The following is an 18,133-nucleotide window of genomic DNA, read 5'->3' as shown; positions in this document are numbered from 1 at the left end:
TAAGAATATCTTAGTGAAAGGGTCCAGCTGCACTTGCTCCAACCAGGCAAGGGGACTCAAAGTTGAGGAAGTGGATTTGATTTCAAAATTCATTCATACATTGATTTTAAATTTTTGCAAATATTGAGAAAATTTTGGTATTTATTTTCCAAATTGTATGATTTAAGTAGATATCATGGAGAAGAGGGGAGCAGCAAATCTGATTTCATAGGAAACCCTCACTGTTGATATAAATCAGAAACTCATCAGCAATTGCCAGTTCTAGAAAGTCTCCTGGGGCACTGAGAGTGAAGTGTTTTGCACATTGTCACACAACTGTACACTAGAGACTGAAATTGAACACAGGTTTTCTTGTCTCAAAAATTAATATCTACCATGTCATACTTTCTTTTAAGTACCTTTATTTATAAAAACAAAAGAAAAATCAACAACTATTCAACTGTACTACTCTCTGCTTATAGAAGATATTTAAATATATGCATATGTAAGCACATAATATCTGTACATATACACACATGTGTATACATATAAACACACTATATGTTTACATGCATGTGCATCTATATGTTTATATAAAATCGTGCATATATGTACACATGTATTTTTCCATAGTTTTTGAAACTTTAGATAGTGGGAGGTGACTATAAGCTAATTTGAGCTTTTAGTTATAATTTGTATATAGATTAAATGAAATCTGATGTAGAGTTTAGGATAAACATGATCTAAGTCCACAACCAGGAAATAACACCAGAGTCATATAAAGGAAAAAATGAAAAACCAAGAGAGTTATTGGATTTGACTTATAAGTAAGAGACCTTCACAAGCTACAAGTCCCTCATACAGGTTGATTCTTAAACTTCCTCAAAAAATAGTTGACCATATAGCTTTTGATTATGAGTTGACCAGTGCCTAATATGTTTGGTTCTTGATCAAGATCCCACTAGTACTAATCAAATGTATGTTGTGAGAGTAATGTATGCTAAATTTTTTTTTTCATCCTTTTAGTTGTAGTTTAAGTTTCCAAGAAAACTAGACTTGTCCTTTCCCCTTTTATATTTTCCTGACATCATTTGCAATAACAACAAGCCTCTTTTTTCATTGGCATTACTAATATGACTCCTCCCTCTTCCTCACTCTGATTTCATCTTGAAAAATGTTAAATATTAAATACAACAGAGTTCAGTGAGGTTTAAATTATGAAATATGAAAGAAGCCTTACCATGTGGAAGACAGGATAAATGTCAGAAAAATAAAAATGAAATAAGGCTATATTCTATTTTGAAACCTGTATAATGTGAATACAGAATGGAAGAATCCATTTATAGTGATGCTTTAGTTTTATTTGTTTCTGATAAAGTCTTTGTTAAAATATGACTTCTTTTAAAGAAACTGTTTTATTTGTGCCTACTGCAATATGTAATGACATTAAAAAATAAATTAATTGAACTGGGTATTTTTTAATACATACAAGAAAGCAAAAAGAAATACAGAAAAGGAAACTGATGGAACATTTTCTTTTTATAACTTAGTAGATTATTTACATATGCATATATTTATTCTTTTGAAAAAACTAACATGTTTATAGTTTCTATTACAATCTCCTTTCTCGTTTTGGGAGGGAGAGACAGAGAGATAGAGACAGCAAAATCATCAGGTGATTACTATGCGGAATTCATTGTGCTAAGTCCTGGGAACAGAAATAAAAGTAAATACCAGACAGTCCCTAATCTCAAGAAGCTTACATTCTCACAGGGGAAGACAACACATAAAAAGTCAAAAGGCAAGTGGTAACTCCTGAGCTGGGGCAAGGCAGGAAAGACTAGAGAGTCTAGAGCTGAAGAAGGACAGAAAAAATGGACTTGAAGAGGGCTACAAGGCAGAGAAATCTTTGCAATATTGAAATGTTTGTAAATAAACACCAAGTTCATAATCTATATGCATATATATGTATTAATTTAAAAAAGGAATAAGAATTATAAACTATTGTTATTATTGTTTAGTCATTTCAGTTGTGTCCAACTTTTTGTGACTCCATTTGGGGTTTTCTTGGGAAAAACAGTGGAGTGGTTTGTAATTTCCTCCTCTAGCTCATTGTACATATTAGGAAACTGAGGCATATAGGATTAAGTGACTTGTCCAGGGTCACACAGAGAGTGTCTGAGGCTGGATTATAACTTACAAAGATGTTTTCTTGACATCAGGACTGGTGCTTTATCCACTGTACTACCTAGCTGCCCTAGCATAAATTAAACACTATTTTCTAGGTACTGTAGAGGTGCTGGGAATATCAAGACAAAAAAAGAGTCCCAGTCCCCAGGGAGCTGAGAAACAACACATAGGCAACTAAGCAAAATTTTAAAAATACATTAAATTAGACAAAAAAAATTAAGGTGGAGGGTAGAGGGAACACCAACAATTAGGAGGATAAGATAGTGTATAGAATAGTAAGAATAAGAATAAGTGCTATGTGTATCAAACTATAATATCATATTTGATATCCACAACAGCCTTGCTTGGTTGTAAATGGCTTTACAAAACTTGAAACTGATAAATAAATGTCATCTATTATCATGTGCTAAATCATTAAAAAAAATGGTCTGAAGAGTTAGCTAGAGAAAAAAAATCCAAAGACAAGGGGAAAATATGATATTGATATTTTTAACATTCCATTCTTGGCAAACTTTTCTTATGATACTGAAGTATCAGGTGGAGATCTGGCTCAGTAGTCAACTATCATGTGCCTTGCCTACCTGGCAGATAAAAATTGTGATAATATTTGTTTGTCTATAGCCTCTAGGCATTTTAACAAAAACTATTAGTTTGTTTTATTCAAAGAGTGACATCTATGTACTTTCATCTTCCTTCAGGCTTAAGCTCATTCTGCATCAGTTGAAAATACACAGAATCCTTTAGGCCCACAGAAAATACTTCGATTTTTGTTGATTTCCTGCTTTCATTTATCTACAACACTTTTATTCCATTTTATTTTTCTTATTTGGGTGACATGCATTTCATAGTTGCTTCTGGCTGGAGGTGAAAGCAGCACAGTTTTTTTTTCCTCTTCTCTAAGAATACATTGTATTTATATTAACCCAGATAAACTGCTCACATGATGAAAAACCATTCTAATGAGTAATATGTCATTATTTGCACAAACTGGTCAATATATGTATCACAAATCTGTTTACTAGATTTTCTTTGAGAGTTCCCCAGTTGTTGTTGTTTTTAATAAATAACACTTTAAAAAATGACAGAAAATGAATGCCCAATAATCATCTAGAATGGAGAATGCTACAAAGTCAATGCAACCAAGATTAGAATGAAAGTAAAAAATTGGGGAAGAATTTTTCCAATTATTACAATTATTATTGTAAAATAGTGTCTATTATTGTAAAACAGTGTCTGTAATAAGGACATAAATAGAGAGAGAGAGAATTGTAGAGAGCATACATAGAGAATTAAGTCAAATTTATAAGAATACAAATCATTCCCCAATTGATAAATGGTCAAAGGATATGAACAGGCAGTTCTCAGATGAAGAAATTTAAGCCATCTATAGTCATATGCTAAAAGTCTCTAAATCACTATTGATTAGAGAAATGAAAATCAACGCAACTCTGAGGTACTACACCACACCTATCAGATTGGCCAACATGACAAAACAGGAAAATGATAAATGTTGGACAAGATGTGATAAAATTGAAACATTAATACACTGTTGGTAGAATTGTGAAATGATCCAACCATTTTGGAGAGAAATTTGGAACTATGCCCAAAAGCCTATAAAAATGTGCATACCCTTTGACCCAGCAATAGCACTTCTAGGGCTTTATCCCAAAGAGATCATACAAATGGGAAAAGGACTCACAAGTACAAAAATATTTATAGCAGCTCTTTTTGTGGTGGCAAGGAATTGGAAATTGAGAGGATGCCCATCAATTGGGGAATGGCTGAACAAGTTGTGGTATATGAATGTCATGGAATATTATTGTGCTATAAGAAATGATGAGCAGGCAGAATTCAGAAAAACCTGGGAAGACTTGGATGGTCTGATGCTGAGTGAAGTGAGCAGAACCAAGAGAACGTTGTACACAATAACAGCCATGTTGTACAATGACTAATATTGATAGACTTAATGCTTCTCAGCAATGCAAAGATCTAAGCCATCTCCAAAGGCCTCATGATGGAAAATGCTATCCACATCCAAAGAAAGAACTATGGAGTTTGAATGCAGATCGAGGCATACTATTTGCTATTTTTTTCTTCTTCTGTGTTTTATTTTCTCTTTCTGGTGGTTCCTCCTGTTGGTTCTATTTATTACTTACAACACCTCTAATGTGAAAATATGTTTAACAGGAATGTACATGTAGAGCCTATATCAGATTGCATGCTATCTTGGAAAGGGAGGTGGGGAGGGAGGGAGAAAGGAAAAAATTTAAAACTGAAAAGCTTATGGAAGTGATTATTGATAAACAAAAAAAATTAATAAAAAAAGAATGGAGAATGCTTTTTTCGCTACTGTTTATTTGATAGTGGTGGAACCCAGCATGTTATTTTGCATTAGCAACAAAGATTAAGAGCATTAAACATAAAATGAAAAATGATGGTGAAGAATAAGTTATTTCAGAGTACTTTCCTTCTGTAGCTATCTTCTCTAGACCCCAAAAATCTGATTTTTTTTCTCTGAGTCAACTCCTTAGTAATATCAGCATGCATCATGTGGAGTAAAAGACCACAGAATTTCTTCTAATGAATGAAAATTATGAGAATTTTATAATTTCTCTTAAGAGATTGCATGTCATTCAGCCATTCTTAGAGAAGATACTCTCCCCACATTGCATATGATCCCTGCCTTAGATATAAGCAACTTATAAATGACTCACAGTGAAAATTGGGTAGATTTCAAATTCATAGCTCCTACCTCTATTCACCTCAGGAGCAAATGAAGCAAAAAAAGACAGTGTGATAGCTAGAGGAGGCCTTAAGCTTGTCTAGAGGCTAACTCTGCTGATTTATAAGGCTTCTTAGGCTGTTAGTCAAGGTACTTGATCAAGGTCTCACAGCAAATTAGAGGCAGAGTCAGAAACAGACTTAATGATGATTTAATGTTAAGTACCAGCTATGTGCAAAACACTGTGCTACATTTTGGGTATAAAAAGATCAACACTATATACATGTGTATAATCTAGGTATAAATCTTTACCTCTCTGAGTTACATTTCTTCATCCCAAAAAATGGGAGAAAAATTTTGGCAGAATTTGTGTGCAGCTTAAATAATATAATATGCAAAAAGTAAGTTGAAACTTTGAAAGTGTTATCTAAATGTTCAATCATTATTGTTATTCATCTGATATTTGGTCAATCTTGTAGTCATGGAAAACTGGCTTCAAATTCCACCTCTGACATACTGGCTAAATGACCATGAGCAAACGACAACTTTTCAGGGTCCAAAAAAACTATCTAATTCTTAAAGTAACAAATATTTATCAGTTTTCATATCAAGATTTCCCCATAATGATGAAATCACAGATCCAAGCCTCCATACCTCCCCCAAAATAATAAAAACAACAACAAAAAGCCCACCCCAAGATACCTGTACATGGAAATGATGGAAATTGAACCTAGTATTTCCCTCTCAGTATCATACTAAACTGCAATATTGTAATAAATATTTTATTGAATTTGTCATTAGAAGCTATTCTAATATGATAAAGGTTATTTTGATAGGAAAGAAACAAGCATTTGTTAATCACCTACTATGTACCAGAACCCAAGCTAAGCACTTTATAAGCATTATATCATATGATCCTCACAACAACCCTGGGATTCAGGTGCTAAAATTGTCCCTACTTTACAGTTGAGGAAACTGAGGCAAACAAGATTTTAAATGATTTGTCCACAGTCATGTAGCTAGAAAATACCTGAGGTCAGATTTGAACTCAGATCTTCCTGATTCCAGATCCAATGCTGTATCCACCACATTACCTAGTTTATAGTGAAAAGGAATTGTAACACAGTTGACCCAAGATTTCCTTAAAGATTGGACAGATATTCCTGATGGGAAAAACATGCAGAAAATCTTTGTGCAATCACAAAAATTATTAACTTTCAGAATTAGGGCTATGTTTGAAAACAACAACACTATTCCTTATATATTTTCCTTTCTCTAAGACCTGAAAATGTCAAAATGGGGATTCCACTGTGGAGATTGTTGGGAGTTATTTTACAAAATGACTTTTGAATCGCTTAAAAAAACCTACAGGATATAATGTGGAAATGAACTTTTATTCATTGATTTTATTTTTTTTTTATTTACAAGTTATAAAGAAGTACTAAATCCCGAATTCCTCAATTATCTAGAGTCATCATATTCTCTTGAGAGTCTAGGTAAATGTAGCATAAATTTAATTAAGGGGGCAGCATGGTGGCACAGTGGATAGAGTGCCAGACCTGGAGTCAGGAAGGCTCATCTTCCTGAGTTCAAAGCTGACCTCAGATGTTTCCTACCTGGGTTACCCTGGGCAAGTTACTTAATGAGATGGAGAAGGAAATGGCAACCTGCTATAGTATCCTTGCCAAGAAAACTCAAAATGGGGTCACAAAGAGCCACCCAAGACTGAAACAACTGAACAACAACAACAAATTCTATGCTTTCCTCTTAGCTTCTGTTTTCCATATGAATATGTTTGATATCTAATGCCTTGTGCTTTTACTTTGCCTAAGTATTATTAACAGTTACTCTCTTAATCCAGTGTACACTTCAATGATCTCATATTTATAGGACTAAAGTGTGAAAAATAATCATTTGTTAGTGAAAGAACTTATGCCCTGAGGCTTTTTGTCTTGTCTCAAAACTCAGACATTATCCTCAGTTTAGACCAAGGAGAATAAGATGACAATTATTTCCATCACATTTTCAAATTTCATGGAATCATTCTAAAACTTGAGAAATTATTTTCAACTATCTCCTATGAAAAACAGAAAATATTGCATATTCAATTAATATAATTTACAGTCAAATGTCAAAATAAATTAAGTCATGCAACTTGCCCAAGCAGAAAAAACAAGTCTTTACATATCATCAGTACAGCTAAGGTTAGTGTTGGCTAAACTACTAGTTTCTTCCATTCAAATATATATTTTTATAAATAAAAAAATTAATAAAAATTAAGATGAAAATGTGATAAGAGTTTAAAAAAACTATCTTAGTGTTAAATTTAACTCTAAAACTGTAATGCCCACTAACCTCTATTTCTACTTCTTTTAATGGAACATTTGTATCTTTTTTCTACTTTTCAAGTATCAAGGTGAAATGACATATCAGGAAATGAAATTGCATTTTCCTTGACTCCTAAATGGGATTTTAAAAATTGTATTATCATAAGCAGCTTGCTAAATTTAATAATTTTGTCCCATGCTAATTTAAGTCCTATATGTATCTCCATGCTGTTACAATACTTGGTATAGCATATATTTTAAAAGATTGAAATTAATTTCAGTATCAATTCTTCATGAAAAATCCAAGAGAAATATATAGCTATATGAAAGAATTCTAAAGTAATAGAGGAAATGCTAAAGAGTTACAGAGGACATGAAGAAATAAGAGAAAAAAATGAAAATAGCATCATGGGGCTTTTCTCTTAGATAAACAAATGTACATAAGTCTTCAGGAAATCATTTGGATATCAACCAAAAATAAAGTAAGTGAAAAAAATGTTTAGAGTGTCCTATTCATTTTCTAAAACACTAGATGACTTTAAATGTAATGTTCAAACATAAGAGAATATATATTGGCATATGAACATATGTAGATACTTTGACAATAGCTCATTTTACTATAATGTTTTAAGTTTTTGCAGCATGCTGCTCACTACTGTCCCAATGAGTTAAGTAATGAAAGTAGCATTAACCTCATTTTACATATGAAGGACAATCATGCAGGATAGTAGGAGTAAAGCATAAATTAATAAAAGATTGCTCAAGATATAATAGAGATTTTTCCAAAAGCTTTTGCTTATGTATGTCATTTCATTGACTGCATTAAATGCAAGAAAGCAATAATGTCTCCAATCACCAAGGGATAGCAGCTGGTCTCAGAGTTAAACATTTTACCTTGCATCTTCTCAAGCCATATTCTAAGATTACGGATTGAGGAAAAAACAAAACTTAAGTTGAGCCAAGATGGTGGAGCACAGGCTGGGACACAACCAAACTCTCCCAACATTCCTCTCCCGATGACTTGAAAACAAAGCCTCAAATAAAATTTTGGAGCAGCAGAGACAGCAAAAGGTCAGAGGGAGACATTTTTTTTCCAACCTAAGACAATTTGGGAGGTCTGCAGGAGAGCTCTGTAACACTGGGGTGGGTGCAGGGAGCAGCAGCTTTGGGAGTTCTCAGTCCAGAAATGCTAAGGGGGTCAGACAACTGGTCAAAAATAGATTACAGGGGAACTTTGCTGGCACTGTGTGTACCTAACACTAATTGGCAACTCCATTGCCCATAAAAAATTCTGGGTCTCAGTTCCAGGATAAAGAGGAGAGCTTGTGATTTGTCACAAGGGAGCAGGGGCTCTGGTCACAGTTTCAGGGACAAGAGGAGCTCTAGCCCTTGTGGCTGCAGGGGTGTAAGGGCCCTTCCTCAGTAAAGACCACCATACAGATCAGAAGATCAATGGCCACACCTCTTTCAGAATAACATCACCTTGGATGCACTGAAAACTTGCAGACCACCAAAACTAGCTTTGAAAACAGCAGAAAAACAAAACAAACAAAAAAAAAGCTAAAGCTTGGGACAGTACCTCCCTTCCTATATACTGCTATTATACTGCTATTATAAATGTTAATTAATAACAAAGCTATGCTAATTGACTGATTTAAATGAGGAAAGTGAGGCCTAGAAACATTAAGTGATGACCACATAGTTAAAATCAAAGCTAGGACTAGAACCTAGATATCCCTATCCTGAATCCCACATGCTTTCCAATATATCTAACTGGATCTGGGACATCACTAGTGTGAGAATTCCCTCCACTGGTTCAGAGTGCATTCCCTCCACTCCTTCTAATCCTGTGCCTCTTTTGCCTTTTGTCTTACTGTGACTTGAAAGGCAGTTTTCTTTTCTGTAAAATGATCTGGAGAAGAAAATAGAAAACCACTCCTGTATCTTGGCCAAGAAAATTCCAAATCAGGTCACAAAGTGTCAGACATTGAATGAAAAATGACATAACAACAAACTGATTCCTTCATACAGAACACATCCAACATTCCAGAAAGCATCCTTTTGTTCATCCTGAGGTTAGCACTTAGCTTGTCCATTGGTTATATCTCATTTGACAATAATATATATTCTTGATGATGTCTTTCATGCCAGTATTATTTATGGATATTGTCCTGCAACCTATTTATTTGTACCATTTGTTTGTTTGTTTGCTTTTTTTTTTGCAATCACGGCCTATATTTAATGTGTAGACATGTGCAAATGTATTTCTAATAACATTGCCATTACCAGTTTAAGATGACATTTCTACCTTTTTAAATTTAATTAAACAAACATTTATATTAATATATGCAAGGACTTTTTCATGTTTGAAAATATTTTCATTAAAAAACACCAGAAAAAGACACATAAATGATATGACCCCTTAATTTTTTCAAAGTCAACATCAAAAAAAGTCTAAAAATTATTCTCTACCATTAAGCAGGAATACCATTTTTTAATGGAACCCAGATCAAGTTAAGAACTGAGATGAGATGTCATGGGATAAGTCCACAGTAGTCCCTTCATTTTCAGAATACATTAAAAATGGTATATCAAAGATGAAAGTCAGCAGGCAGTCAGGGGTTATAGGCCAAAATCACTGGACAAAACCTGAAAATCTATAACCTGGCTACATTCAGTGGTCAGTTTAACAAAGCAAATCAGAAAAAAAATGTTTTAGTACATGCCTAAATTAGTTTGGGCTCCAGTTACAACATGTAAATGGATAGAACCTATGAAAGCTCTGAGATAGTATGATTTACTGATCACTATTTTTTTTCCTTTTCATAGAATCAGCAGAATTCTGAGAAGAGTCAAACTATTTTTATTTTTACTTCAGTCTAAGAATCTTGCTTAGTTAGATGATGGCAAGACTTGCCGAAACAGGACTTTCCTTAGCATCATAGTTTAAGGAAGTCCAGTTCTCATAACTCATTTAAAGAAAAAAAAATACATATTGTGTGATAACCAACCCTAATAGACTAAGATCCTCTCAGCAATGCAAGGATCTAATACATCTCTAAAAGTCTCATAATGGAAAATGCTGTCTTTATCCAGGGAAAGAACTATAGAGTCTGAATGCAGATCGAAGCACACCACTGGCTCTTTTTCTTTTTCTTCTGTTCTGTTTTGTTTCTTCTTTCTGGTGCTTCCTCCTATTGATTCTAATTCTTCTTTACAACATGAATAATGTAAAAATATGTTTAATAGAAATGTATATGTATAGCCTATATCAGATTGCACATCATCTTGGGGAGGGAGGGAGAGAAAATTTAAAACTCAAAAGCTTGTGAAAGTGAATGTTGAAAACTAAAAATAAATTAATTTAAAAGAAAAAAATTACAAAAATCTATTATTGTGGTTTCTTGGTTTGGTGATTGGTTCTGGAATTGGGAAGATATTATTTCAAATCCCACCACTGAAACTTACTAAATATTTGACACTGGGATAAGTCACTTAAACATTTGGAGCCTAAATATCCCCATGTATAAGAGGAAGTTGATGGAGTAGCTGGCATCCAAGATCTGGTCAGAGACTTAATCTGTGCTCCTATGGTCCTGCTATGTCTAATTCTGCATCTCACTCTGGCATGATTTCATGGATAGTATTGGACTTTCAATCAGGAAGACCTGGGTTCAAATCTCATATCAGAAGAGAAACATATTGTCTTGCAAAGAAAGTGGCAGCCCTGTTGCCCTGATCAAAGTGCATCTGAAGAATTTTATTTAGATCTGAGTACCACTGATTTACATGCTTTTTTCCTCCATCATCTCACAGTTCTTTTCTGCAGTGTAATCCCAGCTGGGATTATTTAGGCCAGTTGTATTTATGAGGTATTTCTCATCTCTCCTTATTCTTCCTAAAAGAAAATTATCAACTGCTCCAGTGTATGCAACAACATGTAAATATCAGAAATATGTCTTGGGCAGGAAAACATTTATTTAGAATGAAGACTTGCCAGGCTGGAAAATACAATTTAAAAATCAATAATTTTAAGGGGGCAGCTAGGTGGCACAGTGGATAAAGCACCAGCCCTGAAGTCAGGAGGACCCTAATTCAAATCTGGCCTCAGACCAAACATTTGTCACTTACTAGCTGTGTGACCCTGGGCAAGTCACTTAACCCCCAATTGCCTAAAAAAAAATCAATGATTTTAGAGACTATTATTAGTCATGCATTATTGTGAACCAAGTAATTAAAATACAGTACTTAAAAGTGGAAAGTACTTATTTTCTTGCCCTTCCCCTGGTCAAATCTGAATATGGTTTCTAAGATACTTCTCAGGTATAGCCTTTGATATTTTTGTTTCCCTTGAATAAATATATAAATGAATATGAATAGTGCTGATATGCTATAATGGCATGCACTACTGAAAAAATGAATTATTTTTTTCTCAATCAATTAAATCAATAAATATTTATTAGAGTCATAATTATATAATATGGTGACTACAGTAAGTTTAGGATCAATTTGTATAGTGCAGTTATATTGAGAAAGAATTTCCCTAAATATTAATTAAGAACTTTCTATGGGTCTAATAGAATTCACAGCATGGAGGGAGATATCAAAGAATCATGATATAGTCTCTGCTTACAAGCACCTTATCCCTAGACATCAACTTCTAGGATGTGTATGTACAGCTCTTCTAAATTACTTGGGCTTATGATAAGTCATGACATCACCTTCCTGATGGCATGGTCCTCTGAGAATGAAGTATAAATAACAAACTGTCCACTAGGGACCCAACTGGCCAGTTCCAACTGGGCAAAACAGCTCCTTCCTTCCTTCCTTCCTTCCTTCCTTCCTTCCTTCCTTCCTTCCCTTTCTTCTTACTTCCCTCTCTCCCTCTTCCTTCCTCTCCTTCTGTCCACATAGGGTATCATACCCTTACCTGCAGGTGCTCTGCCCAAAAAAATGTAAATTTTGATCACTGAAACCATGCAAGATATCTTGGGGTTTATGAGCTAGACTTCTTTTTTAAGGACCATGCCTTAAATCCAAATTATTCTGGCTCTCATTGATTGGCCAGTAAGAGATACCAGCCAAACCACAACTTAGTCATTTTTTGGGCCCCTGATGGCTCAGAGAGAGTGTAAATAGCAATTGTTTCTATTTTGACCAGAAAATCTGAGAGTATTGCCCTCCCAGATTGATATTTTTAACTAGGTAAAAGAGGCTATTCTTTGCCTCATTTCATACCTAGCCTTAATCACTGAATGGCTGTTGCCTCAATCAAACTGAGACTTGGAAAAGACTAACTTAAGAAGGTCAAGGTCTCCCACTGTATCTGGGGGCATCTCTAGTCATCCTGATCTATATCTTGTCATTGGACCCAGATGCTCAGGAGGAGAGAGTGAGGCTGATAACCTTGCACAGACCTCCCTCACTTAAATCCAATTCACTTGCAAATCATGGCATCACCTTCCTGATGTCATGGTCCTCTTTGAGAATGAAAGACAAACAACAACAGCTTTGTGATCTTGAGCAAGTTAACATTTTATGTCTCAGTTTACTCATTGGAAAAATAAAAGGCTTGGACTCAATGACCTCCGAGGTGACTTTTAGCTCCAAAATCATGTTCCTCTCATTTATACATGGCAATTTTATCCAAAGTTTTATGCTATTAAAAAGTTCTAAAAATCACCCTGAGTAATAGATTTTATAAAATTAAGGAACAGTGATACGGATAAGAATGATAGTACCATGGGTATGTAAACTATTATTCTTTGATAAAAGCTTATTTTTCATTTTTATTCTATTAAAACTTATTTATTTTCATTTTGACAGAATTTTGTCCCCAACTTCTCTTATTTCACATTTGCCCAAACTTTTTCCTTTCATATATTTTGCACATATATAACTTGCAATTTTGCGTCAATGAACTCAGTTTTCTCATCTGCAACATTAAGGACTATTGAACTAGTTGAACTTTGAGGTTCCATTTAGCTCGATAGCAATCTATGACCCTATTAATTTCACTGGCACTGACAAGTAACAGAGATATTTGTACCATCCAAAATTAGGTAAAATTCTCAGTACACCTTTAGTAGAAATTGATTTTTAAAAATTTCTCTCTGGTTGGAGAGACAAAATATTTTATTGCTTTTGCTTTCCCCATCCTCTTCAATTCACAGCTCCATTAATTTCATGGATTTTTTTTGGTTTATTACATTTCCTACCATTTTAATTTGGTTTGCTACTTCCATAACTACCAAAAGATCTATCACCTTTTCAGCATTTTATAAGACATTAGCTTGCCAGTTTTATATAGTATCAAATAGGGTTACGATGTCCATTTGACATGATTATAAATAGTTCCTAGTTTTAATGATAATAATATATCTTCTAAAAGTTTCATATATTGAGTCAATATTGGAGGAAGGAAACATGTAGTTTATGTCTCTGAATTCTGGATTTCCCTTTAGGAAGGCAATTTGCACATAAATGTGAATGACCTTCATTGATACCAAGGGAGATAGGGTATAGTTTGTGCTAGGTATTTAGTACATGGATTTATGCACCTCCATCAATCCTTAATAGATAGTGTTATTTATAGGATGCACAAAGGAAGTATTGTTCACATTGCCTTTATCTAAATCTGCCAAAATCATGTATGCCTTTTTGCTTATGCCTTAATTGAAAATTAAATGTCATTATTCATCAGATGCAAGTTAAGATCTACTAAACAACGAACCTGATTATCTTGCCTTGACTATTTTCTTCTTTGTCCAAGTGGAATGAGCTTTGGATCTGGAGTCAGAAGACCTCCATTTACATCTTCCCTCAGCTACTTTCTATCTTTATGACTTTGCACATATCACTTCACATTTCATTTTAAGACTGGGTTTCAGACACCTCATTATTAACTAAGAAGGATATACTAGATGTCCTCTAAAGTCCATTCCATCTTTAAAACTATGAACCTAATTTCAGGCATTCATCATCTGAAACAAATAATACTTGTACCCACTACTACTTCACAGTTCATATTAAATACAAATGAGATTATGTAAAGTGCATCATAAACCACAAAATTTCATATAAAAGGAAGTTGTGACTATTATCTCATTGATCTTTTGTTCTCTTAGGTGGGCATTTGTGCTCTTGTGGGATCCAGTCTCTAAAATAAGTGGTCAATCTATGATCCTTAGTACATGATTTACTGATAATATCTCAAATATAACTTTAAAATAGGCTTAAAATTGCAAAAGAATTTGTGCTTATTTAGTCTATCAATCAAATCCTGGTGATTATAATCTGAATGTGTTCTCACATGGAGCTTACATCTCCCTGTAACACAAATAGTCAGGGTCTATTTCAGAAGCCTGCTGGACTTGCACCCACACGCACATGCAAAAGAAGGTAAAAAGATAGAAAGGAGAAGAAAGGCAAAGCACATAATGAGGAAAGTAAGGAAAATGCCCAAAAAATGGTGCAAGGAAGAAGGCTGAAAATCATCAAGAATAAGAAAATAGCTAAAAGCAGAAAGAAGCAATATCACTTTTAGCTAAACATCCACGTAACACTTCAATGGAATGTGCTGTGTCAAAGATTACAGAAGAATGGAGCATTTTATTATTTTTGTAATTCCATAGGGAAGTTAACAATATGCATACAATGCAAAGAAAAAAAAATTAGGCTGAAGTCTTCTAATTGTGTTCTAAAGCATGCTAGTGTTTGTAGTACTGGCTTTGCAATGGTGGGTACAATCTGTGATTTTTGTAGAGCTTAGATTTTCCAAGGTAGGAAATGCCTGAGTGTCTTGTCAAATGCTTGTGTCAGCCCTCCTATTGATATAGAGTTTGTTGAATGTGACCATGGAGACATTCAGCTGCTCTTTTCATCAAAACTTCTTGTGTAAAGATGATCAATTTGAACAACAAGTCAGCTGCAAAGTTTTGGAGGCACACATCTTTAAATGTGTTTCCTATAATTGGTTGGGAGAGCACTGCTGTAGCTGCTGTAACGGTTACTTCTATTATGATCACACAAGGAACAAAGTTTTTAAGCAAGAGAAAGGAAAAGAAACTCCCTGTCTTAAATGTGGACATGAAAATCAAGACTAAGGATCTAAGCATCTCAACATGTTCCTTGAAATTTGACCAGAAAACTGGATGTGAAGAAGCAGATGGAGCTTCTGGGGATGATGCTTATTGGAAAATCTTGCAGCAGGAAGGTATGGAGATACAAGACAACAAGAAGACAAAGATGATGATTATGAAGTAGAAAAGGATGATGAGGACGATGGATGATGAAGGAGGAAAAGATTCAGATAAAGAGTTGTTCAGTCATGGCTGATTCTTCATGACTTCATGGACCATACTGTTCATGGGATTTTCTTGGCAAAGATACTGGATTGGTTTGCCATTTCCTTCTCCAGTGATTAAGGCAAACAGAGGTTAAGTTATTTCCCCAGAGTCACATAGCTAGTAAATGTCTGAGGCTGGGCTTGAACTCAGGTATTTTTGAATCCAGGATCACTGCTCTTATATACTCTTTGAATTTGGGACCATGTATTTTGTGTGTGTGTGTGTGTGTGTGTGTGTGTGTGTGTGTTAGCTACAGCACTGGATACGAAGTAGGTACTCAGTGAAATCAACAAATTCTTGAGGTACTCAACTGAAGGACTATTTCTTTTTTTTTTTTGGCTTTCCAAATTTATTATTATTCCAAATTATTTTGTTCACATATCCCTCTATCATTCTTGTTGCAGTCCAAGGTGCCTCTTCACTCTTCCATTTTCTTTTACTTTTTTTATTGTTTCCTTTTATTTTAATTTATTTATCTTGATTTATCAACAATCACTTCCATAAACTTTTGAGTTTTAAATTTTTCTCCCCCTTCCTCCCTTTCCATCCCCCTCACTCCCCAAGACAGTGCACAATCAGATATGGGCTATAAATATACATTCCTATTAAACATATTTTCACATTAGTGATGTTGTAAGGAAGAATTAGAATCAATAGGAGTAACCACCAGAAAGAGGAAACAAAACACAACAAAATAAAAAAAAATAGCAAATAGTGTGCATCGATCTGCATTCAAACCAGCATTTCAAAATAGCATTTTCCTTCATGAGTTGTTTAGAGATGTCTTAGATCCTTGTATTGCTGAGAGGGTTGAAGTCTATCAATATTAGTACCTAAACTGACTATGTTATTCCCTTCTTGAACCAAATCTGATGAGAGTAAGGTTCAAACAATCCTCATCTCCTTCCCTTCTTTCCCTCTGCTATAACAGTTTTTTGTGCCTTTTCCTGTAATGTAATTTACCCTTGTCTGCCTCCTCCTTTCCTTTTCTCTCAGTACATTTTCTTAGTTAGATCAGATTAATCCACTTACTTGAATCCATTTAACCTACTTGATTAGATTTTTTTTATCATCACATCAAAGTCAACTTATCCCCACACTCTTTATGTATACCGCTTTAACATGGTGTAATAACAATACAGTTCTCAAGGGTTTCAAGTGTCATCTTCCCTTGTAGGGATGTAAACAGTTTGCCCTTACGTGTTGTTTCTTTCTGTCCTGTTTATCTTTTTATGTCTCTCTTGAGTCTTGTATTTGAAGATCAAATTTTCTGTTGAACTCTGATCTTTTCATCAGGAAGGTTTGGAAGTCCTCTATTTTGTCGAATATCCATCTCCTTTCCTGAAAGATCATGCTCATTTTTGCTGGGTAGTTGATCCTTGGTTGTCATCTGAGCTCCTTTGCCTTATATAATATCATGTTCCATGCCCTACAGTCTTTTAATGTAGAAACTGCAAGGTCCTGTGTAGTCCTGATTGTGGTTCCATGATATTTAAATTGTTTCTTTCTGACTGCTTGCAGTATTTTCTCTTTGACCTGGTAATTTTGAAATTTGACTACTATATTCCTTGGAATTTTCAATTTGGGATCTCTTTCAGGAGGTGATTGGTGGATTCTTTCTATGACTATTTTACCCTCTAGTTCTAGGACCTCAGGTCAGTTTTCCTTGATGATTTCCTGAAAGAAACTGTCTAGGCTCCTTTTTTCATCATAATTTCCAGATAGACCAATAATTTTTAAATTGTCTCTCCTGAATTGATTTTCCAGGTCAGTTGTTTTACCAATGAGGTATTTTACATTTTCATCTATTTTTTCATTCTTTTGTTTCTGTTTCACTGATTCTTGCTCTCTCATAGAGTCATTAGCTTCCATTTGCCCAATTCTAATTTTTAATAAATTGTTTTCTTCTATTAGATTTTGTACCTCCTTCCCCATTTGGCCAACTGTATGTTTTAGGGACTTGTTTTCTTCAGGGTACTTTTTTCCCAGTTGGTCAATTGTTGTTTTTTAGGGACTTGTTTTCTTTAGTGTATTTTTTTTCCAGTTGGCCATTTACATTTTTTTAAGGACTTGTTTTCTACAGTTAATTTTTGTCCTTCCTTTTCCAAGCTGTTGACTCTCTCTTGCATATTTCTCATTTCTTTTCCCATTTTTTCTCCTACCTCTCTTATTTGACTTTTAAAATCCTTTTTGAGCTCTTCTAAGAAGGCTTTTTTGGATTCAGACCAGTTCACATTCCCTTTTGAGGTTCTAGATGTGGGTTTGTTGACAATGTTGTCCCCTTCAGAATTTCTGCCTTGATCTTAACTCTTCCCATAATAAGAATCTATGATACGTTTCTTTTTGCTTATGGTGTTTGCTTATTTCCTGGCCTTTAAAAACATTCTCTCCTGCTGAGGAGCAGAGGGCACTGACCCAAGCTTCTTGTGTTGGGAGCCTAGGGACTGATCACTGACTTTGTGTGTTAGGGCCTCCAACTTCCAGCATTGGAGGCTGTAGGGTTCTGGCAGCTTACCTTGTGTTGGGCTGGAATCAGCAACACTGGAATTCTAGGGGTAGGATTGAGT

At 34.6% G+C, this 18,133-nt stretch overlaps 1 pseudogene; it reads left to right on the top strand.

Annotated features, from left to right (window-relative positions):
* Nucleotides 1-15,555, top strand: part of LOC114046513 — a 36,704-nt pseudogene extending 21,149 nt beyond the window's left edge.
* The last annotated feature ends 2,578 nt before the right edge of the window (nt 15,556-18,133 follow it).

Source organism: Vombatus ursinus, unplaced genomic scaffold, assembly GCF_900497805.2.
Source record: "Vombatus ursinus unplaced genomic scaffold, bare-nosed wombat genome assembly UNPS02014784.1, whole genome shotgun sequence".
NCBI classification, from domain to species: domain Eukaryota; kingdom Metazoa; phylum Chordata; class Mammalia; order Diprotodontia; family Vombatidae; genus Vombatus; species Vombatus ursinus.
The sequence above is the reverse complement of the archived record's forward strand: the minus strand, read 5'-3'. Positions and strand labels throughout refer to the sequence as shown.